This window comes from Sminthopsis crassicaudata, chromosome 3 (genome assembly GCF_048593235.1).
Source record: "Sminthopsis crassicaudata isolate SCR6 chromosome 3, ASM4859323v1, whole genome shotgun sequence".
Taxonomy (NCBI): Eukaryota; Metazoa; Chordata; class Mammalia; order Dasyuromorphia; family Dasyuridae; genus Sminthopsis; species Sminthopsis crassicaudata.
Window position 1 is genome coordinate 115,829,834 of NC_133619.1, and position 27,341 is coordinate 115,857,174.

Here is a 27,341-nt window from a genome sequence, read left to right on the forward strand (position 1 = left end):
ACAATCACCTACTAAAACTTGCATGCACATGCACAATAGCTGAATTTTCCAAGATGCGTGATAATGCATACTGCATATTGGAAGGTAGGATGGAGCCCTCAATGTTCCCAGGGGATTTCTGTCTCTTTTTCTCTTTCTTTCTTAAAGCAGTAAGCTTTGTTTGAGGTTCTCTGTCCTTTAAAAAAAAATGTCTTATGAATCATTTCAACAATGAGAAAGTGAATCAGATTTAAACCAAAACGGTAAAAGGCAGATAGTAGCATTTACACATTTCTGGAAGCTGGCAGCAAGATAAATCCAAAGTGACAAATCTCTGTGGGCTATTAAGTGGATGTTGTTATGGAAAGCATACATAAGGCAAGACTGATGAAAATGTAGGGTGCTAGGGGTTTGAGAAACAGGCAATTATTTATGAATACTAGGTAGTATCTAAAAGAAATGCATTTAAGAATTTAAATACTGATCTCTCCAGGGCATGGACTTTATTCTAGGCATTATTCAGGATTGAAAACAAGAGACAACAGAGTGCATGTGTGTGTGTGTGTGTGTGTGTGTGTGTGTGTGTGTGTGTGTGTGTGTGTGTGAGAAAGAGAGAGAAAAAGAGAGAGCATATGCACATAAATGTGATCCCCAGGTAAACTCATATTTTATGATATAATTCATATATCTCCATTAGTTTTAGAAACCTTCATGATTTTCATTTTACCAGAAGTTCTTAAATTTGGAAAGGCCATACATACAAATTTTGAGAAACATCATAGTCTAGTGGAAAAAACTCTGGACTTTTGAACAAAATGAAAGATCAAACAAAGCAATGTTTAAAAAAAAAAGAATGGCAAAAAGTAAATATTAAGAAGTTTTGTACAAGTATACATATATGCATATATATGTATAACTGGGAATTAAGAATACTCAAAACTCAAATTTTGAGGGATATTCACATAATTAATTATCCTAAATAACTCTCAAAATTTGACTAGTTGAGTTTCTTTTCTCTTTCCTCTCCTATTCCTGATCCAATAACATCGAAATAATGTTGAAGGAATGTGAGCCATGGTATTTGAATTCACAGCATCATTTCCAAGCTATTTGTCCTTGAACAGGTCACTTCATTTCTTCATCTGTAAAATGGGCATGGTAAGTATTCTGATCTATTAGGAATTCATAATATAATTCTGGAATTTTCTATTCCTTACCTATTCATTACCTATGTCTCTATACAGTATCCATTTCCATTGATCTGGGAGTTGATTAGATGCTGAAAACAGATAAGGTAGTCTCTGTTTGGGGGAAATTAATACAAACCTGGATGCAGAGAAGAAAAAATCCTCATAGATCCTCAAGATTAATATACTTCTTCCACCCCCAACTAAATGGACCTTGATGTTGGACTAACATGGAAATTACTGAATTATGGTGAAATAATTATATATGCTGCTATTAATATTGTAAAAGAAAGGTAAATTATAAACATGATTTAAGTATAAATTGCTTTTGGTCATTTGTTCATAGTTATCACATTCATGGCAGAGCCTTCAAAAAGTCAAAGGCAATTAAAAATCTGCCAAAATGTTTGAATTCCATTTTTTCTGAAAATTTTTATTTCCCCAAGTAATTTATTTTTTCACAATCCTAAAAAGTTCAATCAGAGTTGGAAAGGCTATCAGAAACCATCTCATCCAATTTTTACCACAATAAAAAATCCCATTCTTTGAGTTTTAAAAACCTCAAGTGGAATAGTTTTCATTGAGAGAACTCATTAACTCCCAGTGCAATCCATTCCACTATATTTGTCTGGAATTTATATATATATATAGCAATCCAATTTGTCTTTTTGTACTTCCTACCTATTTTTTGAGTCAAACAAATCATATCTAATCTCTCTTCCACATTATAGCCTTTCAAATACTTGAAGTTGATTATCATGTTCCCTCTAGGTCTTCTTGACATGAAAAACTCCCACTGTTTTTACACAATCCTCTTAGAACACAAATATGAAACCCATTACCATCCTATCCTTGTTGCCCTTCTCTGGACTCTCTTGAACTTAGTTTCAATGTCCTTTATATATTGTGGTGCAGAAAACTGAACACAATCTTCCACATGTGCACCAGTAAATGCAAAGCACTAAATTTTCATCTCTATAGAAATGTATAGAAAGCAATAATCATGCATTGGCTGACATACCATATTGTTGACTAAGAATTGAAATCAAATAATTGATCATTTCTCTTATATTCTAATCATTATGTGGGATAGAATGCTGGGAATGAAATCTTAAGACTCTCCTATGGCATGAAAGGATTAATAGCCTTATTTTGTATTATGCTACTTTGAGTTTCATTTTATTCATATTCTTGTTCAGGACTGTTCTCATACCCAACACCTTAGAAATTAAAGTTAAACTTCCCATTCTTTTAGTCCTTTCTTGTTTCTCTTAAAGTAAAAAAACAAACTCTTTTCTCCTCTCAACTACATCATATTGTATGTCTCTTACTGTAATTTCACATCCTATGTTTAATAGCAATTATCTGTGTAAAATTCTTTATTTCTCCTACAAATTTTACCTAACACAATATCATTCACTTAGTAGGCATATATAAAAATAAACATTTAGGTCAGATTAGGTCAGATATCCCAGTCCAAAGGTTTACAACCTAATATCCTATAATAATAAACAATAACAAATTAATTGATTAAAGTAACCAAATATAAGAAAAGAGCATATGCTTTAAAGTCTTCCAAACTTCTTTCCCTGAAAATTAACTCAATTATTTAATAATTTATTTAATTAAATTAAAATTTTAATTTAAAAAAATAAATTCTATTTTTGTTGATTCTATTTGATATTCATGAACTTTATGAAGGAAAATCTATTGCATTACAAAATTGAATTGACTTCCCTCTTGCAGAAGTCACAGGTAAAATTGCGAAGCAAATAGAGTTCTCTGTGGTGTTCTATCACTGTTACATAAAACTTCTCCTCCCTTTAGGACCCATACCTCTTGAGTATCATACCTAGCTACTGTGACAATATCACACAGATACACAGACCCAAATAGCCAGATCCCATTCTCTAAGTTTTTCTATCTACTAGACTTTCCAGGTAGCTCATGCTAATTAGCTAATCTAATTTGATCAAAAGTCTAGGAGAAGGAAGTAATATTTCTATCTTTTATTTTATCAAGAACCTTCAAAATATTAATTTACCTAAAAATTTCTCATGTAGAAATCATAAAAAGATAAGAGACATTATAGAAACAAAAGAATTATAGAGAAGCATTCACAACCAAAAAAAAAAAAAAAAAAAGGAAGTATTTTTTAAAGAGAGAAAGAAATTTTATAGAACAAGGCTGGGTCCATACATTTTTTAAAAGAATATAATATAAACTGAATATAGGTACAATGAGAAACCATACTCTTTGAAGAACAATATAACTTTATGAAATAAACTGTATAACATTTTTTTATGGTTTACAATAAAATTTTCCATCTTTTTTCCTGATTCATGGAAGATTTTTTTTTTCCTGAGGTCGTTAAAATGAGAGAATGACAGTAGACTTTCTTATCAACAGCTTGTTCCAACAGATACAATACACGGGTTTGGGGATCAAAAAGAGCATGAGAAGCATTTCTGCCAACATTGGAGAAAATATTGAACATCTGCTCTATCTGGGATCCTGGGAGTTGTAATTATAATTTTTGAAATCTGTACACAAGAGTTATAAATATTAGAACTGTAGCCTGTGAAAGCCATGAAATATTTAACTTGTTTGGCAGGCTTAAGCAAAACTCATAAACTTAATTTAAGCAAGCCAAACACCATAGTTTTACCAATTTTATATCTTTCATGTCATTAGTTAGATAAATTAGAGCAAACTATGAAACAGCGTAGAAATTGCACACTAGAAGTCCTATGGGCATCCAAAAAAGATGGGTTTTGAGAATTAACACATTTCACTAGCACTTCCCCCTTTCACCTTTGTCTGTAATTAACACTTGCAAAAGACAAGCTTGAATATTTGGTTTGGAAATGGAGGATCTCGGTGCCTTGGGTCTCAAGCTGATAGAAGGATACTCCAAAAGATTCTGATTAAGAATGAATGGAGGAAGAGGCCAGGCAGTAGGCACCTCCACATCACAGCAGTCACAATAAGGCCCAGAGGCAACTGTTGATTTCTACAGGTGTCTGTTCAAGCTGTCAAAAAGCCATATGCCATCCCTGAAACAAAAGCTCTCATACTCTGAAGTAGGGGCCTGCCAAATGTTTCTGTGATGCTGCAAAAAGTAAGCAAAGAGAATAAGAGAGAAGATGGGTATTGTAAATCTGCTACACCAGAGTCTCAGTTTGTTTAATCCTATGGCATAATTATATTTCAGAGACTCCCTCAACAGAATAGAATGGGTACCATAATATATTTCAGTCTCAAGTCTGTACCCATCGTACAGGTACCTTTTAAATTAAACATGAAGCAGACCTTATTTAGGAAGGCCTATTACAAAATCAAGTGCCCAATATAATTGCCCCAATATCCTCCTTCTCCTCAACAATGCCCTTCCTTCTCTCATCTTCTGTTCTTCCTCCTCTCTAAAATGCATTATAAGAAATTTTCTGAAGGGAATGACGAATAACAACAGTAATAATAGCTAGAAAGCCCAAAAATCTTAGTCCAGTTTTAAACTTTTAAGAGCAGGAAACTGCACTATGACTTTTGGGACACCCTGTACCTCACTTATATAATACTTTATGGGCTGTTCAAGTTATTTTTATTCTCATAACTCTGTGGAGGTAGTTCAGTCATTTTTCAGATGAGTAAATATACACAGAGAAGTTAAGTGAGTGACTTAAATCTAAAAACCCAGAGTTGACAGACATGAGATTAGACTTGTGTTCCTCTGACTCCAGTCCAGTTGTCTTTTTGCTAGAGAGAGTGGCAACTGGTACCATGGAAAAATTCAACTTAAACAAGTTAGAAGAATGAGGGCAAAACTAATTCATGCTGAGTTTTGTTGTTTTGTTTTTGTTTTTTGCTTTCAATCTTTTTTCCTTTCCCTCCATGCCATTCTCCTTATTCTGACGCTTTTCAGATTCAATTTCTATACTAAATATCCCCTGCTCCTCTCTTCTTCCCTTGTCTTCATCTCTTAACCCCTATAAAGGACTGAAGCTAGTTGTCAGAAATGAGTATTCCCAGAAGTCATAGGCAGCCTTTGTTTGCAAGTTAAGAAACTACAGGAATTCCCTCCTTACTGTCTCTGCATTGTATACAAGAGAGCAATCAGATAGATCAGCTGGAAACCCCTAGCTGTGAATAAATGAAAGAGTAAATGAATAGACAAGTTCAAACCAGATATTTCACTGAAATGTCCTGCTGGTAGGGTTTCATTCTGCATTTAAGAAAACAATACCCATGCCCAGGCCATTCCTCCCTGAAGTGTAGAGTTGACATCACATCAACTGTCGGCACAGAGGGACCATTTCAAATCAGAGCTGAGAGCTCCAATTCAATCCAATCAGCCTGTCCCATCTGTCTGGGGCCATTCCAACATAAATTGGAAGTCCCAACATGAATTTTTCAATGGCTCACAAATGACACAACTGAAACTTCTGGTTTACTTTGAAAGGTGTGTGTCCCTGCTGAGAAATTGAGACATTTTCTAAGTGAATTAGAATCCCAAGGTGACTAGAGAATCCACTGTCCCTTGAGAGTCTTCTGGATTTCCAGATTCAGCCCTAACTTAGAATCATCTTTTAATGATGGCACTAGAAATGTGAAACTCCCTTAGACTTGCTTCTATTGCAGGAATAGCCCAAGTGACCCTCAAAACAGTATGAATTCAAATACTGAAGAAGTCTCCATTGCAAGGAGGTAAAACTAGACCTCATCTAAACCCATACTTTCCTTTCCCCTTCACTGAAAGACAGAGGGCATTGTCCTATTAGCAACTCACTAAAAAGCCTGAATCAAATGCATAGAAAAATTAATACCAAGAGAACAATATCCACTGTCTTGTTTTGTCCCTTCCACCCCCCCACATTTTCTTTAATTCATTTGAGAGTTTATTACAGTATTACATTATAATAGTAATTTGATATCAAGAATTTATTTTTTCCATTTAAAATAAAATAATAAATGCTTTCAAACTTAAATTCCAATTAGTTTTTTGTAGGATATTAGTTACAGAATCATAATCCAAGAATGAGAATGGACCTCAGAAGCCATCTAAAGAACTCAAAACTGTCCAAAAATTTATTCTACATCACTGAGAAATAATCACCCTCCTGTAACAGAAAAATAACCAACACACAAAGAAATTCCTTTCACTTCTGCAGAGCTTCAATGATTAGAGTTATACTCATACTTAGTAGAAATCTTCCTATCTGCAGTCTTCAATTATTTTTCCATATTCTTGAGACACAACTAGGTGACACAGTGGATAGAAAGCTTTGCCTCGAGCCAAGAAGATCTGAGTTCCAGTCCAATCTCAGACAATCGCAATGTGAGTCACTTAACCTCTTTTTGACTCAGTTTGTTGTATAAATATTAATTATTATTCTGTGCAAATATTCTTAATTTCTTCACTAGACTCTGATACAGCATAGTGTCAGTGGATAGTGTTGAACTTGTGCTAAGGAAAATCTGTTTTAATTCTGCCTCAGTCTCTTACTAACTGGATGATCTTTAACTATTTGTTATCTCAGTGTCCTCAGCTACAAAATGGAAATAATAGCATCTACCACTCAGAGTTTTTGTGAAGGCCAAATGTTAATATGTTAAGTATTTTGCAAATCTTAAAATTTTAAATCTAGGCATAGGGTCAGGAAGACTCATCTTCTTCAGTTCAAATCTAACCTTGGACACTCATTAGTTATGTGGCCCTGGGGAAATCTTAACCTTGTTTACCTCAGATTCCCTCATCTATAAAATGAACTAGAGGAGGAAACAGCAAATCATTTTTGTCATCTTTGCCAAGAAAACTTTAAATGGAGTCATGAAGAATTGGACTTTACTTGAACAACAATAAGATTTTAAAAGACTCCACAGACACTAGCTATCTTCAACATTGTTATGTTTCTGGTTCTGTTAATAGCCTGCTCATCCTCTTCTGTTAACTTTACTTTGTAAGAAAAATACACATTTTGCATATCCTTTGATCCAGCAGTGTTTCTATTGGGCTTATATTTCAAAGAGATCATAAAGAAGGGAAAGGGACCCATATGTGCAAAAATGTTTGTAGCAGCCCTTTTTGTAGTGGTGAGAAACTGGAAACTTAGTGGATGCCCATCAGTTGGAGAATGACTGAATAAGTCACAGTATATGAATATTATGAAATATTATTGTTCTATGAGAAACAATCAGAAAGATTATTTCAGAGAAGCCTAGAGAGACTTAGATGAAGTTTAAGTGCTAAGTGAAATGAGCAGAACCAGGAGATCATTGTTCAGGACAACAATGATCAGTTTTGATAATGTGGCTCTTTTCAGCAAAGAGATGATTGAGGCCAATTCCAATGATCTTCTGATGAAGAGAGCCATCTACACCCAGAGAGAGGCCTGTGGGAACTGAATGTGGATCAGAACATAGCATTCTCACCCTTTTTGTTGTTGTTTGTTTACATTTTATTTTCTTTCTCATTTTTTTCTTTTTTGACCTGATTTTTTCTTGTGCAGCAAGATAATTGTATAAAAATGTATGCATATATTGTATTCCATATATATTTTTAACATGTTTAACATATATTGATGATTTCTTGCTATTTGGGGGAGGGGTAGGAAAGGAAAATTTGGAACACAAGTTTTTGCAAGGGTCAATGCTGAAAAATTATCCATGCATATGCTTTTAAAATAAAAGGCTTTGATTAATAAAAAAATAATTAAACTTCAAAAATACATATACATTTTTATTGCCTCAAAGAATGGAAACACCCCCTCTCCCTACCCACCATATGTTTTCCCTTTAATCAAATTTATACTTGAGGAATGAAAGTAAGCAATAATAAACTAAACATCCCTAGGAAACATTCACCTTTCCCTGTGTGGAAGCCAGTAGGAGGATAATGCTTCCAAATGAATTGGGAGGGAATTCAAGGGAGAACCCTACAATAACTGACACACCAGAGCTCAGTCCCTTATTCATTTTTGGAGAAATAGTTAAGTATAGTGCCCAAGTATTATGCCCAGGAAGAGAGGGGAACCATTTCCCCTCCAAAGGGCCACAGTACTGATAGAATCAACTTCCTCTCACATTCTTGCTTCAGGAATATGTATAGCTATTTTATAGCTATGTATCCAACTAAAAGAAACATTTCATTTGGTAAATCTGTATTAAGTTCCTATTCTCTGCAAGGCACTTTTTTTGTTTTTGTTTAATAATAGCTTTTTATTTTCAAAATATATGCAAAAATAGTTTTCAATATTCACCCTTGAAAAACCTTGTGTTCCAAATTTTTCAACCTCGCTCCCTTTAACCCCCTTCCCCAGACAGCAAATAAATAATACAATATATCTCAAACATGTTGGATTCTAATATGTATATTTCCACATTTATCATGCTTGTACAAAGCACTTGTGTTACAAAAGGCAAAACATTTCCTATTAAAGATAACCAGATCTCTAATATATGCCTTATCCAATAATAATAATTTTTCATATGCTCAGAAATTCTGGTAAATCAATTTTTGAAGCTTACTGACATTTGTCCATTTGGCAGCTCATAAAAGTCCCCTAAAAATCACGAATATATGTGTAAACTATTTACCAAATTATACTATGTACATGCCAAAGAAGGAACTGTGCAGAATAAGATCATTCAGTTGTAACTGTTTTCTATATGTAACTTTATTTTGGTCTTGTATTGCACAGGAGGCATTGCCAAGATCAATTGGAAGAGGCAAGAATGGATAAAATAAATAATAACAACAACAAACCCAAACCTGTTCCTTTAAAGCTTTCCTCTTTGAAAAACAAACAACAGGAGATTCCTTACAAGATACATATTTCTCTAAACAATGTTTTCTAACAGGCATTTACTTCCCACAAAAAAAAAAAAAAAAAAAAAAAAGAAATGAAGTTCTAATTTTAATTGGGTAATTGTCAGTTGTCTCATGATAGCAATGATCTAAAATTTTGAATAGAATTTAAAGGCCACTGTGTAGTACCTATTTCACTGCCTAAATAGCAATCAAAGTACAGACTGAAAGACTAAGTAATAAGTAGAGGCTAAATGGTTCAGAAGCCATGTGGTCCAAAAATAATTTCTCAGGATATCTGAAAAGAGTTCTAATAGAATAAGAAGGCAGGGAATCATTACAATAGCTTATTTAGGGATGTAAAACTATATGGGTGGAATAGTAACTTGTCCTGAGTTTACATCCTCTCTTAGAAACCAGTTTTTATGCATTGGTGAATTGAACTAATTACATAGTTATTGAAGCTCTCACTTCCATTCATTTGAAAAACAATTGCTTTTCAGGAAAGAGTAATTCTATAAATAGATAAATGAATGAATGGATAGATTATAGGGAGATAAATAGATGCTAGAGATAGATAAGAGATTAAAAATAGAGATGATATTGATAAGATATAAACAATAGAGAGATAAAAAGATGATAGACATTGAGATAGATATAGATAGATAATATCTTTCTATAAAGAAAACAATCAGCATCTAATTATTTTCAATACATTTCTATTATGGCCAGTGACTATCATTAGCTCTAAGAGTTTTTAAAGCTCGAAGAATGTAAGCTCCTTAAGAGCAAAGAATGTTTCACTTTTATATTTGTATTCTGAGGATCTGTTCTTGTGCCTGGTTCATAGACAAGTGCTTTTAAAAAATGCATTTTGATAAGTTGATTAATTTGACCATAATGGTCAACAAATTCAATTCCTTCAATTTAAAGAAAGGAAATTCAGGACTGAAGAGGTAGAAAGGATTAAACACTTCACAAATATCTCATTTGTTGTTCACAACAAACTATGAGGTAGATACTGTTATTATCCCCATTTTTCAGCTGAGGATACTGAGGCAGATAGAGGCTAAGTGACTTGCCTACATATAGCATGTAAGTGTCTCAGATTGAATATGAACTCTCTATCCACTACCCAACTGAGCAGCATAGAATTAAAAGTACATTGAACTGACCAGGTTTAATTAGGTAGTAAATTACACATGAGACAGCTAGGTGATGCAATGGATAGAACACCAGCCCAGAAGTCAGAGGACCTGAGTTCAAATTTGATCTCAGACACACCTAACACTTCCTAGCTGTGTGATCCCTCTCAAGTCTCTTAACCCCAATTGCCTCAGGGGGAAAAAATCTGGATCCAAGACTATCTCCACTATTTTCCTTAATGAAAGTTTTCATGCATGGGGGGTAAGAGAGAGGTTAGAGAGCAGGAGGGAGCTCCTAGGTGATGAGAAGAGCTAGAGTAGGGTTTCTTCCTGTCAAATAATTTTTTAATAGTTAGCTACAGTCAACCCTATAATTTTGCTCTCAAGATTGGACTCCTCTAATACTCAGAAGTCCCTAAGAGTTGTGAGATCAGGTTTGTGGTATATAACAGTCCTGTGGGTAGAACGCCTTTTTATGTTAAGTGTAGATAATCCCTATGTGGTTTTCTGAGAGTTAAGCATTGCTCCCAAAACACTTCATCATACTCCCTTTGCTTTATACACCAATCTTCTTTAGCTCTAGGACAACAAAGAGGCTTTACAATTCTGACCACTATTGTGTTCAGAATCCAAGGTACAGAATCAATATCAAAGCCAATAGGTCATTTTACTGAATGTATAAAACCAACATGATGCTTCCATTACAAATTTCTCCTCTATTCCAATTCAATTAGGATTGAGAATTTGTAAATATGAGACTTACTCCAGAGTTTCAAGGGAAATCTAAAGTATTTTGAACCAAATGGAGCCTTTATACACATAAAAGTATAATCTACTTCTCCAAGTTAATAAAAAATTAAATAATGCCAGGGCTGCTATTATGACTTTAAAATATATAGAGGGAGCTATCTACCAAGAAGATAGAGGTAGTCATAGTAAATAGTTTTTTTTAGAAAAGAATGACACTAATTTAATCCATAATAGATAATAAATAATAAAATTAAAGAGTGAAATAATTAAATTCCTGACTATAAAGTAACTCCTTAAAGGTCACATATGCCTTGTAACTAAGACCATAGGTCAACTTCATTGCAATACTGGGGAAAATTATACTTCCAATGACTGATCTTTTTAATCAATATTAAACACTGGTTAAGCACTTGATGTATCTAAGGGGTCTCTCAGAACCTGAAAGATATATTATATCCTCACAGAAAAATTTACATTCCAAATACCATGATCAAGTGGACAGAATGCAAGTCCAGTTCTACTAAACTGAAAGCCCAGTCAATAGATTCTGTTATGCACAAAACAGAGAAAATATTCAATTCATCATTTCCCCAGATTCTCCTGGTTTCAATGACCTCTTTAACCAATAATGATAATTAGAAACACTTTTAAAGTTCCCCTAGTAAAAGCCTTCATCCCCATGCGTCACAATTGAGGCAAACCTTACATGTGCTTGTTGCCAGACTTAGTCTAGCCAATTCTCATATTTTGAATTTGTGGCAGCACTTAACTCCTATATAAATGCACAGAGGACTCCCATCTATAAATGTATGTCATCTCAATCTTCCTTCCTCCTTTCCCCTTGAAAGAGAATAGATATTTGAGCTACATTTAACTCATTTAACTCAGAAATAGAACCCTATAGCTAGGTACTAAGAGGTCAATTCAAAATTTAAATCAAATGTGAAACAAATAAACAAAAAACGAGATATAGAAAGAGAAGAGCATGTGGACATCCAGCACCTGGCATAGTGTCTGGAAAATAGTAAGGACTTAATAAGTGCTTGATAAATTGAAGTGAATATAATTTTAAGCAACATAGTGATAATAAAAGGTCTTACCTTCACCAAACCATTCTCAACTGCCTCCTCATTCCACTCCTTCCATTGATGAGTTCTTCCCCAAACCTCCATTTTGGTTAAAGGCCCAGATCAGCCATTCCTCATTCTCCAGACTTCTATATATGCCCCTGCTGGGTACCTCCTCGATCCTTCAGCTTTTATGTGCTGTCTTACCATTAAAATATAAGAGCCTCAGGAAAGGAATTTCTTTCTTTTTGTTTGTTTTTATATCACCAACACTTAGCACAATGTCTGGTAGATAGTAAAAGATGAACACTTTTTAACTGATAGTGATATTAATAGAAGATCCTGGATCCTGCTGTCCCCAAGACCAATCAAAGACATGTTTGCTTTAGAGCCACTCAATTCAAACCTGTGGAAGGCATGAAGGAATTTAGTCAGATGAGGAAAGTGTTTCCTGTTCTGATCTATTATTGGTGAATTGAAAATGGCCCCAAAACATATTGGATTGAAACATCTACATGTGTTAACATTTTTTTAAAGTGGCATAGATTTTCATAACTACTTTTATATTGTGTTAGTGCTGAAGAATAAATTGTGCACTATATAATATAAGAATTAAATGGATTTTCAAATCAGTTTCCTGGGGTTTCAGAATAATTTCATGTTACCAGATCAGTGCTAGAAAAAAAAATGCACCTCATCAAGACTCGTCCAGAAGCACCTCATTTTGATAGGAAAGTACTTTGTGATGATTACCTAATAGGCAGCATTTGTTGAAATGCTTTTAATAGACCTTTTTTATCACATGCAAAAGAATTTCAATGCTAGTTCAGTCTCCTGTTTCATTCTGTCATGAATCAATTTGTAGAGACATTTAGAAGTCAATAATCCACTGCAGCTTTGATGACAGGTGATTAATTTCTACATTTTAGAGACATAATAAGATTTAGCAATAAAAAGGCCTTGAAGTAACCTACCAAACAGCTTTAATCTCAGCCTTGGGACTGTTGCTAAATATGAATGCTTGTACACAAATTTGAGTGATTTAAGTTAGTAGCTTTTATTGCCAACTTCTTGTGTTTCCATATTAATCTTGCTTTACAATCAGCCTATCTATACAATCAATTTATGTGGGATATTTCTTCCAACACAATGCTTGGGGTGGGGGTAGGGGGGGAAAACAAATTATTTACACACAAAGGATTTGTTCTACAAAAGAAGTCATTTTACCTGCTTATTGCTGAGGGGATGACTGATTTTATTGGTGCAACAAGAGAAGAGAGAAAGAGATGAAGACAGCTTTCAAAATCTAGGATTCAGGTAGAAAATATATTTAGGCAAGGCATAGGAGAGTAAGCTAGAGAACATTATTCCTCAGGAATTATAAAAGGTGATTTCTATGTAATCAAGTATTTTCCCTTTCCTAATAGCATTATTTCTATTTACTTCATAGTAAAATTCCATGCTGATCTCAGGAGAATTTGCAGACATCAAATGATTGGAATCAGTCACTATTAAAAGTTGCCTTTAACTCTATGTCATAGAAAATGAACAAAGAAAGAATGACCTAAAAGGGATATGTGTCCAGCTAGAACACCAAGGAATCATGATGAGTCCCATGGGTAAGTATGTGGAGAGAAAACACAGATACTCTCAACAGTATCCATAATTTATTATTTTCTGACCAGCAAACAGTGTGTTCTTAGAAAATGCCTTGCTAACTATTCATAAGGCAGATGTTCTAAGTTCAGCAGAGTTGGGAATGTGCTTGTTAAGTCTGGGTAGCTTGGGGTTTTGCTTTGTTCTGACATGTTTTTTTGATGTGAGTTGGAGGATTATTGCTCAAAGGCTTTTTGGAAGAAATGTGTTTTCAGGAAGGAAATGAGTGAAGAAGAGATGGCCACTTGACAAAAAAAAATTAGGACTGAAAAAGAAAAGGTAGTATTGCTCCTGGACCAGGAAATTTAAGTACTAAAAAAGAGATACAAAAACAAGGATGGAAAAATTTTAAAGAAAAAACAGATACAAAACTAGACTCACAATCTTTCTCCCTTTCCCTATCACTACCTAGTCTCAGGTTAAAAACCTAACATCCCTTTTTAGTTCTTCCTTCTGCTGTTTCAGCTTCTATCACTCAAATTTTCCCATTCATTTCTAGTCAAGCTACTATGACTCTCATTCAATCCTTCATCAATTCTTGTCTAAGCCAATAGCCGCCTCATTAGTACACATATGCTTCCAACTGGAGATCCCAACCTAGTCCAGGTTACCTATCAATGCCAAGTTAATCTTCATAAAATAATACTTTTATTAGGAAACAAGTGCTCAAAAATCTAAAATGGTTCCATGTTGCATGTTATATATTGTCCAAATTCATTCTGATTTAAGACTCACCATAATCTCAGTCCATCCTATGCATTCCATCAGGCTGTGCAGATCACTGCTCTCTTATTGGAAATGCTATCTAGAATTCTCCAAGAAAGAACAATAACACAAACATCTGCTACCAACACAACATGCTTCAGACAATTGTCCTTTTTCTACCCTAAGGCTCATTATTTTTTATTCTTCTAGATCTTTGCTTCAGTAAAGTGTTAATAAGTTTGAAATCTGATTAACATCTAAATCCTCTTTTAACAAGAAGGGTGGAGACAAAATATTCAAGACTGAATGCACAAGAAAACAGCTATAGGTGAGAAGCTAAGCTGGAATGGGTACAGAGAAGCCGAAGGCAGCAAATACTGGATACCAGGAATCCATGGATCCATAAGATTTGTTGTATTTCCCCAGAAATATACCTATGGTTCCTATTATACTAGATCTTGCATTGTGTCCTACATGCATCCACTTCTCCTACAATATTCTCTACTTTTTTCTTTACCTGTTCAACTGCTTCACATCCTCAGGTCAAATCTCACAACATCCATGAAACCTTTCCCAAATGCATCAGCCCATATTGATTTCACTGGTGAATGTTAAAATCTGGTTACACTTAAACTCAAAAAGTACAATGAAAAAGAGATCATCTAGTCCAAAAGTCTACTTTTACAAATGAACTAACAGAGACCCAGAGAAGTGAGTAACTGAGGGTCATATAACTGATAATGGAAGAATGAGGACTTGAATCAATATCTTGTTACCTTAGACCAAAACTACTTTTACTATGATTTCTTAATTCTCTAATATACTTTTCTCACTAGAGTGTAAACTCCTTGAAGACAGCTTTCTCATCTCACTTCTTTTGTACCCTCAATGCACCTAGCATATTGCCATACTCAATATAGTACATATTCAATAAAAACTAGATTATTGACAGTCATCCAAAATGAAAACAAGAGAAATAAGGATAGAACCTTGTGCAGAAGAAGGAACTAGAAATTGATGCACAATTAAAAGGCAAAAGTGTTTAAAAAAGAAAGTGATCTCATCAGAGTAGAATGCATTATTACAATTATTTTACTCTCTTGATCTCTTGAACCTCCTGAAAGCTGATCCAAAAGCAACTAATAGATAATCCTTGCTCAGATTAGCTCAGTAAAGCTAAACCAAAGTGGCCTGTTACATTTTGAGAAGTATGCTGCCTATATTTACTATGATTTGCTAAAAATATTGTCAACACTAAAATAGTGACACCAGGTTTTTAGTCTCCATCTGCAATCCCTCAGAGGCATTCTGTATCAATCACTGCATCAGCAAGCATTTATGGAACGCCTGCTACACAGTAGGCAGAATCTTCATTCTAGAGGATCAAGTTGTTTTTAAAGCAGTGTCCCACATGTTAGTAGCTAGTTCTATTCATTCAGAAACAATTCATTTACTTGATATTAATGAGTACTTATAATGTATACTAGAAACGGGGGAAGATACATTTAGCCACAGTATCATAGAAGATGAGAAACAAAGAAAAATTACTATAACCTGGAATGACATGATATACACAGTCAGGAAAAATCAGGATATGTTTATGTTTAGAAAGCTGGGACAATGGGGACAGAGAACATAGTAAAAAGAAAGAAAATACTCCGTTTCAGCTGTGGCATGATGCATGACAAGGAAAAATATATAATAATATTTCCAACTAGCTAAAATCTGGTCAGTTCACCAGGCTTCTATTGATGCCTTGTGTTACTATAGGATTCATTTAGTTCTGGTATTTGTAATTTCCCTTGAAAAGACATGGTGGTATATAGAATGGCGAGCAACAGATTTTATATTTTACTGGATAGAGAATAGCAAAACATTGAAAAATATTGATCAAAGAAATGATAGGACAAGATTTATATATAAGACATATTATTCTGAGATTAGTATGAAGGATGGATTTGTAGGGAGGGTAAAATGTTCTAGGAGCTAACAAAATAGTCAGAAATCTGAGTATTTTCTCTGAATTGTTCACAGTTAATTTGTGGGCATGTGGGAAGCTTTATAACCACATCTGAACTCTATAGCCACACATTTGACCCAGCGATTTCTTTAGAAATGAGTGGGCATTAGAAATAGATATAGAATGACTAACAATGAGTAGATTGATTATCTGGATTCTATTAAAAATATCTCTGTATTTTAGCAAGAAATCATTCATGGAATCATAGATTTTAAGGTAAAACAAACCTGAGAGACAATTAGTCTAATTTCATCATGTTGCAGATAAGGAAACTGAGGCTTATGATGAATCCAAGGGCACATAAATAGAAATTGCTGTAAGAAAGATATGAACTCTTGTCCTTTGACTCCCAAAATGCTTCTTTTTTTCTCTAATTTGTCCTTTTCCTCAATTAACTGAAAACAATGAACTAAGGACAGTGCAAAATTAAACAGATATTTCCTTTTTGAATACCCAACAAATTCGACACTTGTTGACATAATTCTTTATTAACTTAAAATATGTAAATAAATACATCCATTTCTTCCCATGGTTTAGTTAGGGAGGAAAGGATATTTTTAATGGAACCTTTTCTTACTTTGTACTCTATTACAGTTTTATAGTGAATTGACATGGAGCTTCAAAGGATTTTAAGGGCTACTAGAGTTGCTGTATAAAGCAATGATTGAAATGCTGCCAAGCCAATAGGAAAAAATTTGAAGCATTGAGATATTCGCAGCACTGTTTCTTCAGCAGTGTCAAATCATCATAAAATACTGAGCTAGAGGTATGGGGGTGGGGGAAAGAAGGGAATAAAATCTTTCCATATTTGAGGTCAGAGATGAGGTACAACCATCCCCTCTGTATTAGAGGGGTGGCTTTTACAAGGGGACAAATGCACAGCAAGGAAATGAATCAAAGCAAAGGATTGGATAATTGAGGAGGTGACAAGACATCAGATAGCAAATGGCAGGGTGAGGTATCGAATAGGAGTTGCCTGCCCAGTAACACACAGGAAGAGTTATGACATTTATGCATTTTCATTTCTACAGGTGGGAACCTCAAATCATTCCATAGGCTTGCCTCTGAGTATCTCTAATCCAACCCTGCCAAGACCCTTTTGATAAATTTCTTTATTATCAAAGATGGTCCTAACATATTTTAACTCTATTCCTTTGATCCCAACAAGATACATTTTAAATCTGAATCACCAGTGAATTCAGCATCCATTTTTATGTTTCAGATGACACCACTTGGAAATTATTTTTCACACATTATTTGGTTTTATATTATCTAAAATAATTTTACTAGAATATAAGAGACCTTGACCATAATCTAGTTTAAGCTTTTTGGTTTACAAATGAAGAAGTTGAAGCACAGGAGCTAAATAACATCAAAAATCACACAGCTGGCAAATGGCAAAACAAACACTTAGACTCAGTTCCTCTGATTCTGAGATCACTGCTGCTTTACTGGGACTTTTCAGTCCAGTAGAATTTCAATAAATATTTATCAAAAACCTACTATGTGTAAAGAACTGTGCTAATCACTATGACATTAAAAAAAAAAAAAGAGTAAGAGAGAGGCCCTGATTATCCTCAAAAAATTTGCCATCCAATGTAAAGAAAAAAGATTGGAGAAAGGAAAAGACATATACAAACAAATAAGTGGGGCAATCTGTTATGTGTGATTCAAAATCCAAAGGGAAAATAATTATATAGATTTGGGAAAATCAGGAAATCTTTACAAAGAAGGCATTACTGTGAGCTGAACCTAAATGAGTAATAAACCAAAATTGCCAATAAAGTACGTAAAACCCCATTGTATTTTGTGATGGTCATAACTACATTTAGCATATTCAGGTCAATGTGATTGACATTTTAAGACAGACTTAACCAAACTGGAATTCATCTAGGAAAAATTTTTACTCTAGTCAATAAGTACAAATGTCTGGTCAAAATACAAATAATGAGAACCGTGGTGGAAAGCAACCATGTCATCTGAACATTCATAATAGCCAAGGAAGGAGCACTTAGGCATGGGATGTTAGCAATCTATATTTTAAGAAATATAGACAAAATATAGAGGTAAATGCCATGTTCAGTAACTCTAAAAATAAATTGATTCAGGAAGAAAATTAGGCTCCAAAGAATGAATTTCTAGCAATATGATCACATGTGATCTGAACTAAGACAAGAAACAGAGATATCATTTTGGTCAAAAAATCAGTATGGCAAGATGAATATAAATTCAGGACATAAACAAAAGGATTACTGCCAAAGTGTGTCACAAACTTATTAGAATAGTCTCAGGAAGGATGAAGCTGAGAAAGAACTCAGGACTATTAAAAACAACAACAACAACAACAAAAAGGCCTTTTGAAGCTATGCTCAGAACGAGAACAAAGGACAGGGAAGAATATTTGGAGTAAATATTCCATGTGAAAGTCTGTGTCTAAAAATCTCTCAAACATAGCCCCTAATCTTTGCTCCTTGATCACTTAATGTATTTAGGGTCATTAAGATTAGTTTTTTAAAAAATACATTTTTAAAATAGATAAAATAATCAAATTTAGTCTTACACAACAAAAACAAGCACACAAAAGATGGTGTGCTTCTTTATATCCATCAATATAATATTAGAATAAAGAAAGCAGTGATGAAACTGGAAGCTTACCTGCAGATCCCAGACTCTGCTGTTCTTGATTAATGGCAATCCCTGAAGGAAACAAGACCTTGATAAATTCTATGAACTAAGGCCAAAAATCCCAGCAAATTCCAAACTCTTTTGCAAGAAACAACCTCTCCAACTTTTTACCCATAAAATTAGAACTAGGAAGCATTGCCTTAACCTCTGAATCTCCCAAGTTTCCATGACCAGCAGAATCATGACAGAATGGGGTTTGACAGGAAAGATGATCTTAGTTCATAAAGCAATCATATTATAATCAAAAGGAAATTACAAGAACTAGTTAGAGAAGTAGATTCTAACAAGCAGCTGGATAAAGATGTAGTAAGCATACTGCTACAAAAGTGAAGTGAGTAAAACCATAAGAACAATGTATAAAATAACAACACTATAAAGACAAACACTTTTGAAATACTTAGGAACTCCAATTAATACAATGATCAATTCCAATTCCTGAGGATTACTCTTGTAACATGTTACTCATCTCCAAAGATAATAGACTCAGGTACAAATTGAAATGGGCAGTGAGGCAGCGTAGTGGCTAGAGTACTGGTCCTGGAGTAAGAAAGACCTGAGTTCAAAATTGACTTTAGACATTTAATAGCTGTGTAATCTTGGGCCAGTCCACTAATCCTGTTTGCTTTTGTTTCCTCATTTGTAAAATGAGCTGGAGCAGGAAATGACAACAACTCCAGTATCTTTGCCAAGAAATATGAAAAGGGATCACAAAGAATTGCTCACAACTAAAATAACTCATCAATGTAGATTAAAGCATTTGGGGGGGGGGGGGTTACATATCTAATGCAGGAATTTGTTTTACTTGACTATGTATCTGTAATTATTTTTGTTTTTCTTCTTTTTTCAATAGATGAGAAAGCAAGAATTTAAAAGAAGAGAATTTGAAACTAAAAATAAAATGATTTTTTTTAAATTAAGATATTATTAGAGAAGATTCATGTCTTTATTAAAACTTTGGTACCAGCCCTTTTTGTAGTGACAAGAAACTGGAAACTGAGTGGATGCCCATCAGCTGGAGAATGGCTGAATAAATTATGGTATATGAATGTTATGGAATATTATTATTGTATAAGAAACAACCAGCAGGATGATTTTAGAGTGGCTTAGAGAGACATGAACTGATGCTAAATGAAATGAGCAGAACCAGGAGATCATTATACATGGCAACAAGATTATATGATGATCAATTCTTCCCAACAATGAGATGATTGAGGCCAGTTCCAATGATCTTGTGATGAAGAGAGCCATCTACACCCAGAGAGAGACTGTGGGAACTATGTGGACCACAACATAGAATTTTCACTGTTTTTGTTGTTGTTTGCTTGAATTTTGTTTTCTTTCTCATTTTTTTCCTTTTTGATCTGATTTTTCTTGTGCAGCTATATAATTGTATAGATATCTATACATATATTGGATTTAACATATATTTTAACATATTTAACATATATTGGATTATTTGCCATACTCCATCAGGAGAGAGGGTAGGGGGAAGGAGGGGAAATTTTGGAACATAAGGTTTTGCAAGGGTCAATGTTGAAAAATTATCCATGTATATGTTTTGAAAATAAAAACTTTAATTAAAAAAAAAGAAAACTTTGGTGCCAGCAATCTGGAACCTTAACCCTTATCAAAAATCTAAGACCCTAGAGGTAGAGTACCAATGAAATGTGTGCACTCCCTGTTTGAATTTTTAATAATCCTAACCCAAACAAATAAAAAAATGTACTACAAAAGTTTACTGAAAGATGGCCCCATTCTCAAAACAAACAAATAAGAAAAAACATTTAGAAGGAAAAGAGAGAACAATAGTGCATTTAGAGAAACATAAAAGTTTTTCTGTAATATCATCCATGTGTTTTTTAATACATATTTCCAAATTTATTATGCTATTTAAGAAATAAACAGATCAAAATGAGAGAAAAAACAAGCAAGCAAAAAACAACAGTAAAGATGAAAATACTATGTTGTGACCCACACTCAGTCCCCATAGTCCTCTCTCTGGATGCAGATGGCTCTCTCATAGGTCTATTAGAATTGGCCTGAATCACTTCATTGTTGAAAAGAGCCAAATCCATCACAGTTGATCATCACATAATCTTGTTGTTGCTGTGTACAATATACTTTTGGTTGTATTCACTTCACTTAGCATCAGTTCATGTAATTTTCTACAAGTCTTTCTAAAATCATCCTGCTGATCATTTCTTATAGAACAACAATATTTCATAATATTATTCATATACCAAAATATTATAATTATATATGTATATATATATTATATGTAATATATATAAATTATAATTTACCATAACTTAATCCACCATTCCCCATTGATGGACATCCACTCAGTTTCCAGTTCCTTGTCACTACAAAAAGGGCTGCTACAAATATTTTTGCATGTGTGGGTTTTTTTCCCTTTTTTATGATTTTTTTTTTTTGAGATTCACACCTTTATTTTTTTTTATTTTTTTATTAATTTTTATAATTATAACATTTTCTTTGACAGTACATATGCATAGATAAATTTTTTTTACATTATCCCTTGTACTCCCCTCTGTTCCGAGTTTTTCCCCTCCTTCCCTCTACCCCCTCCCCCAGACGGCAAGCATTCTCATACATATTAAATATCTTATAGTATATCCTAGGTACAATATATATGTGCAGAACTGAATTTTGTTGTTGTTGTTGCAAAAGAAGGATTGTATTCTCAAGGTAAAAATAATCTGGGAAGAGAAACAAAACAAAACAAAACAAACAAACAAACAAAAAAAAAAAACAATGCTCTCAGTTTACACTCATTTCCCAGTGTTCCTTTTCTGGATGTAGCTGATTCTGCCCATCATTGATCATTTGTAATTGTATTAGCTCTTCTCTATGTTGAAGATATCCACTTCCATCAGAATACATCCTCATATAGTATTGTTGTTGACGTGTATAATGATCTTCTAGTTCTGCTCATTTCACTCAGCATCAGTTAATATAAGTCTCTCCCAATCTCTCTGTATTCCTCCAGTTGGTCATTTCTTACAGAACAATAATATTCCATAACATTCATATACCATAATTTACCCAACCATTTACCCAACCATTCTCCAATTGATGGACATCCATTCATTTTCCAGTTTCTAGCCACTATGAAAAGGGCTGCCACAAACATTTTGGCACATACAGATCCTTTTCCCTTCTTTAGTATTTCCTTGGGATATAAGCCCAGTAGTAGCACTGCTAGATCAAAGGGTATGCACAGTTTGATAACTTTGGGGGCATAATTCCAGATTGCTCTCCAGAATGGTTGGATTCTTTCACAACTCCACCAACAATGCATCAGTGTCCCAGTTTTCCCACCTCCCCTCCAACATTCATCGTTATTTGTTCCTGTCATCTTAGCCAATCTGACAGGTGTGTAATGATATCTCAGAGTTGTCTTAATTTGCATTTCTCTGATCAGTAGTGATTTGGAACACTCTTTCATATGAGTGGAAATAGTTTTAATTTCATCATCTGAAAATTGTCTGTTCATATCCTTTGACCATTTATCAATTGGAGAATGGCTTGATTTCTTATAAATTAAAGTCAATTCTCTGTATATTTTGTAGATGAAGCCTTTATCAGAACCTTTAACTGTAAAAATGTTTTCCCAATTTGTTACTTCCCTTCTAATCTTGTTTGCATTAGTTTTGTTTGTGCAGAAACTTTTTAATTTGGTGTAATCAAAATTTTCTATTTTGTGATCAATAATGGTCTCTAGTTCTCCCTTGGACACAAACTCCTTCCTCCTCCACAAGTCCGAGAGGTAAACTATCCCATGTTCCTCCAATTTATTTAGGATTTCGTTCTTTATGCCTAAATCTTGGACCCATAGTATGTGGTGTTAAATGTGGGTCCATGCCTAGTTTCTGCCATACTAATTTCCAGTTTTCCTGGCACTTCTTGTCAAATAATGAATTCTTATCCCAAAATTTGGGATCTTTGGATTTATCAAACACTACATCCATGTGTTTTTAAAAATCCTTTAAGGGGAAGAATATATATGTGCCTATACATATATATGTACATACAAATGCCTCTTCAAAGAGAATTATATAATATGTGTATATGAATATACATACATACTCATCTATTCACACCTTATGTATACAACTTACACTTTCTGAAATGAAAACTGGTTTCCTAAATAGGAAGGTGTAAGGGAAGAAAATATAGGGGGAAGAAGGAAAATTATTATATAAACACCTGGGTCTTGGTGATTAGAACTGCATATTGAGTGGGAAGTTACTATACATTAACTCATTCATGTACTTGAGACTGAATTTCCTTATCTCACCTAGTCTGGAAGTACCACAGCCACTCATATGCTTAATCCCATTGCTGATCAGCAGGGAAGCTTTAATCTGCTCTGTTCTTCACTTGGGCTGTTCTGTCCTTCTTTAGATAGTCAGGTAGCCCTGTACTCCCTGGGGCTCACCATATTGGCTTTACTGAAACTCAAAATTCTGGAGCTTAATTGACCCATTCCACTTTCCCCATATCAAGGATCACAAGGGAGCACCATCACACCCAACTGTATTTTTCACATGTACTACAATATCTATGATGACTAAGGAGAAGTACTAAAAAGAACCAAAAATATCCACATCATTATTTTCCCCCAAATCTCTCAAAAAGTAATGGTGCATATGGATACAAAGGAGTTTTGGTTTTTGTTTTTTGTTTTTTTCACATGTGGTTAATTGTTATTTATTATTTAAGGAGTCCAAAATCCTGATCTTTTTGGGTGGTTCTGTATAGAAACATCTGCTGAAGTTTCTGTTTCCTTTCCCTTTTTTCCTTTTACTCTATGTTTATAAAAATATGACTTTGATTTGTTTTTCAAGAATAAAGAAGTTATTAGTCTTAAAAAAAAAAAAAAAGGCAGAAGAAAGGGGGGAATTATACACTGAATCCCCATAGGAAGGAAGTTGAATTTTTAATTTTCATTTCACCCTGCTAAGCAGATACTAATTAGAACAACATGCCAAGCATTTGGAAACTACATTGTGATGTATTTTTTAATCAGTAATGTATACAACACTCTAGAGAAGAAGGAATGGTTGCATTATTAGTGCTATTCTGGATCCTCACTATAGCACTGTTTTCAACAGAGTGGGATTTGATAGAAAACAGGACATTTTTCACCCCCATTTAAAGGGGTTTAGTCATGTAAATATTACAAGGACATCTGTGTTAGGAGTTTTCAACCCTATAAAATAATCCCAAAACAAGAAAGGAAAAAGAGGGAAGAAACAAGGAAAGAAGGAAGGAAGGAAAAAGAGGAAAGAAAAGAAGGAACAGAAAAAGAAAGCAAGAGGAAGGAAGGGAGGAGGGGAGGAGGAAAGAAGGAAGAAGAAAGGAGAAGGAAAGAAGGAAGGAAGGAAGGAAAGAAGGAAGGAAGGAAGGAAGGAAGGAAGGAAGGAAGGAAGGAAGGAAGGAAGGAAGGAAGGAAGGAAGGAAGGAAGGAAGGAAGGAAGGAAGGAAGGAAGGAAGGAAGGAAGGAAGGAAGGATAGAGAAAAGAAAGAAAAATAAGAAAAAGAAGGAAGAAAGGAAGGTAGGGAGGAAAGGAAGAAAGAAGGAAGGAAGAAAATAGGAAGAAAACAAGTAACTATTAAACCTCTACTATATACCAACCACAGTAATAAGCATTTAATAATATTAATTCATCTTATCATAACAAAAACACTAAGCAGTAGATGCTTCTATTACCCTCATTTTATAAATGAGGAAACTAAGACACAGAAAAGTTGTGACTTTCCTAGAGTCACACAGCTAATAAATAACAGAGGCTGGCTTTGAATTCACCCTAACTGGAGGCCTAGTGATCAATCTATGGCACTACCTAGCTACATCTGGAATCCAAGAATAGCTTATGCTTTAGCATATGTTAATATAATTATGACAGTGCCCATATTTCAGATGAGTAGTCAGTATGGTTCCCCACAAAGGCAAATATAAGTCTTTGACTCTAGAACATATAATATACAGTTCTGCACAAATATAACTTTATTTAAAGTATTAAAGCTGAAAAGGAACTTAGAGATCACATAGTCTAGGAATGTAATGGTAAATGGTAAACAATCAATTTAGGGGGGAAAACGTACACACAACACATTTTAAAATTTAATCTGTATTATTAACATTTTTTTAAGTCTAGATAATCAACAATAAAATAAACCAAACCTTAACTGGTAGCACTTGCCAATTTCCAAGATATAAATGCTCACACTAAAAATCAAAAATTGTTCTTATGACACATTATGAGCTGTTACCAACATACCTCTGACCAGTTCAAATCCCATGTTTTATCAATAGGAAACTGAGGCTTAAAGATAAATGGTTTGTTAGAGATTTTTTAAAACTAGTTAGTGACATAAACAGAACTAAAGCTTGTCTCCTGACACCCTATCATAGTCTTGTTTCCAACATAGCACAGTGCCACTTTCCTGGATGTTTAAAAGGCCATATGTTCATCAGTATGGCCTTTTAATATGTATGTCTACTGCCGAAAACACTGAAATGAAATTCTCCACAGGGCTAATCTTGAAAAGGCTAATGCCTGAGAGATATGGAAGACTAATAGAATATATCGGACTTGTGCATTCTATTAAGATCAGGATTTCTAAACAGTTTGCTTAAAACAACTACCTTGACATTGTAGATTACTTATGCTACAACCCCCCACTCTCATATATTTGACCTCTAGTTGAAGAAACTAAATCACAAGCCGTAAGGATTGATTTTCAGGTCTCTTTATTCAAGGTAAAATATGAGGCAAAATCAAATTTCAGCACGTGGAAAAGTCATGCTTGCAAAGGCAAGCTAGTCAAGACTCAATATCTTGTGCATATTAGTACTAAGGGAGATCAGCAGACTTAGGGCAAAGAGACTTTCATCAAGAAAACAGACATAATTCTAAACAATGATCCAGAAAGGCATCTTTTGGGAAGTATAAAGTTCTTTTCAAGATTTATATTTTCTATCAAATTTATTTTCTGGGATTTTCAGAACAAATTCCATACATCAATAAGCTGATTGTTCTTTATGCAAAAATAAAATTTAAATCTCTTCACTCATGCTTACATTATTATGGTACTATAAATTTAATAATAAACAATTTTATAAAACATTTGTATTAACTTCCTCTTCCTTCTTCTAGGAAGCATATTGCATTTCCTTTTTCTCACTGCTAACTTCTAGAGGCCTTATGGGAACATGAAGTAGATAGACTTTGGGGGATTTGCAGGAAAGGTTATAGAGAAAAACTTTGCAAGTTTCTTAGGTAATTGACTGCTTCATTGCTTTCCCCTTCACCCATCAATAAATCAGGAAATCTATGACCTCATTGATGTCCAGAGCCACATGATTACATATAGCTTGTTTGCACATGGTTGTTTGCATATTGTCTTCCCCATTAGACTGTGAGTTTCTTGAGAGCAGGAACTGACTTAAGCTTTCTTTCTGTCCCCAACACCTAGCACAGTGCCTGGCACATAGTAGAAACTTAATTGAAGGACCAGCTAGCATTCTTCTACCAGCAAGAAGCCAACACATCCATGCCTAATTCTCCTCATTTATTATTCACATCTTTCCACATATCTTCTGTAAAGAATTTAGAATAGATGCACTAAAGGCCTTCCTGTGGGTGATTTTTCTAATACACTTATTCTAAACGCAAGACTCTAATAAAGAACATTGTTTCTTAGCTACATGCCACTTTTATCAATTTAATCACTGAATAATCCTACAGGGTTGTCATTTTTTAATAAATAGAAAATAGCCTGTTCAAGGATTGAACAAATGGTTCACAATTGCAGTTTTAACTGCTCTACATTTAGAAATGTTTAGAAGCCTTGGCTATTAAAGCTTTAGAGAAATAATTCCAAAATGAATCTACTCTGATTACATTAGATTTCTTAAGAATTACAAATATAACTTTAATAAAATGCAGGGAGTTTAGTATTCTGCCAAGGGAAATAACCACCCACGGGTATAAACTGTTGTGAAGTAATATAAAAATAATTTCTGTCATAGGTTAACAAGAGGTAGCTAGTAGCAGAGTATCAGAGTATCAGAGTGCTAGACTTGGAATCAGGAAAACCTGAGTTCAAATTTGACCTCTGGATTTACTAGTTGACTAATTCAGGACAAGTTGTTTAATCTCTATATACTTCAATTTCCTCATCTGTATAAAGGGGGGTAATAATGACTAACTTCCAGGGTTGTAAGGATAGATGAAATAATAGTTTAAAAATGCTTCACAAACTTTAACACACACAGAAGTGCTTATTCATTATCATTATATATATATACAC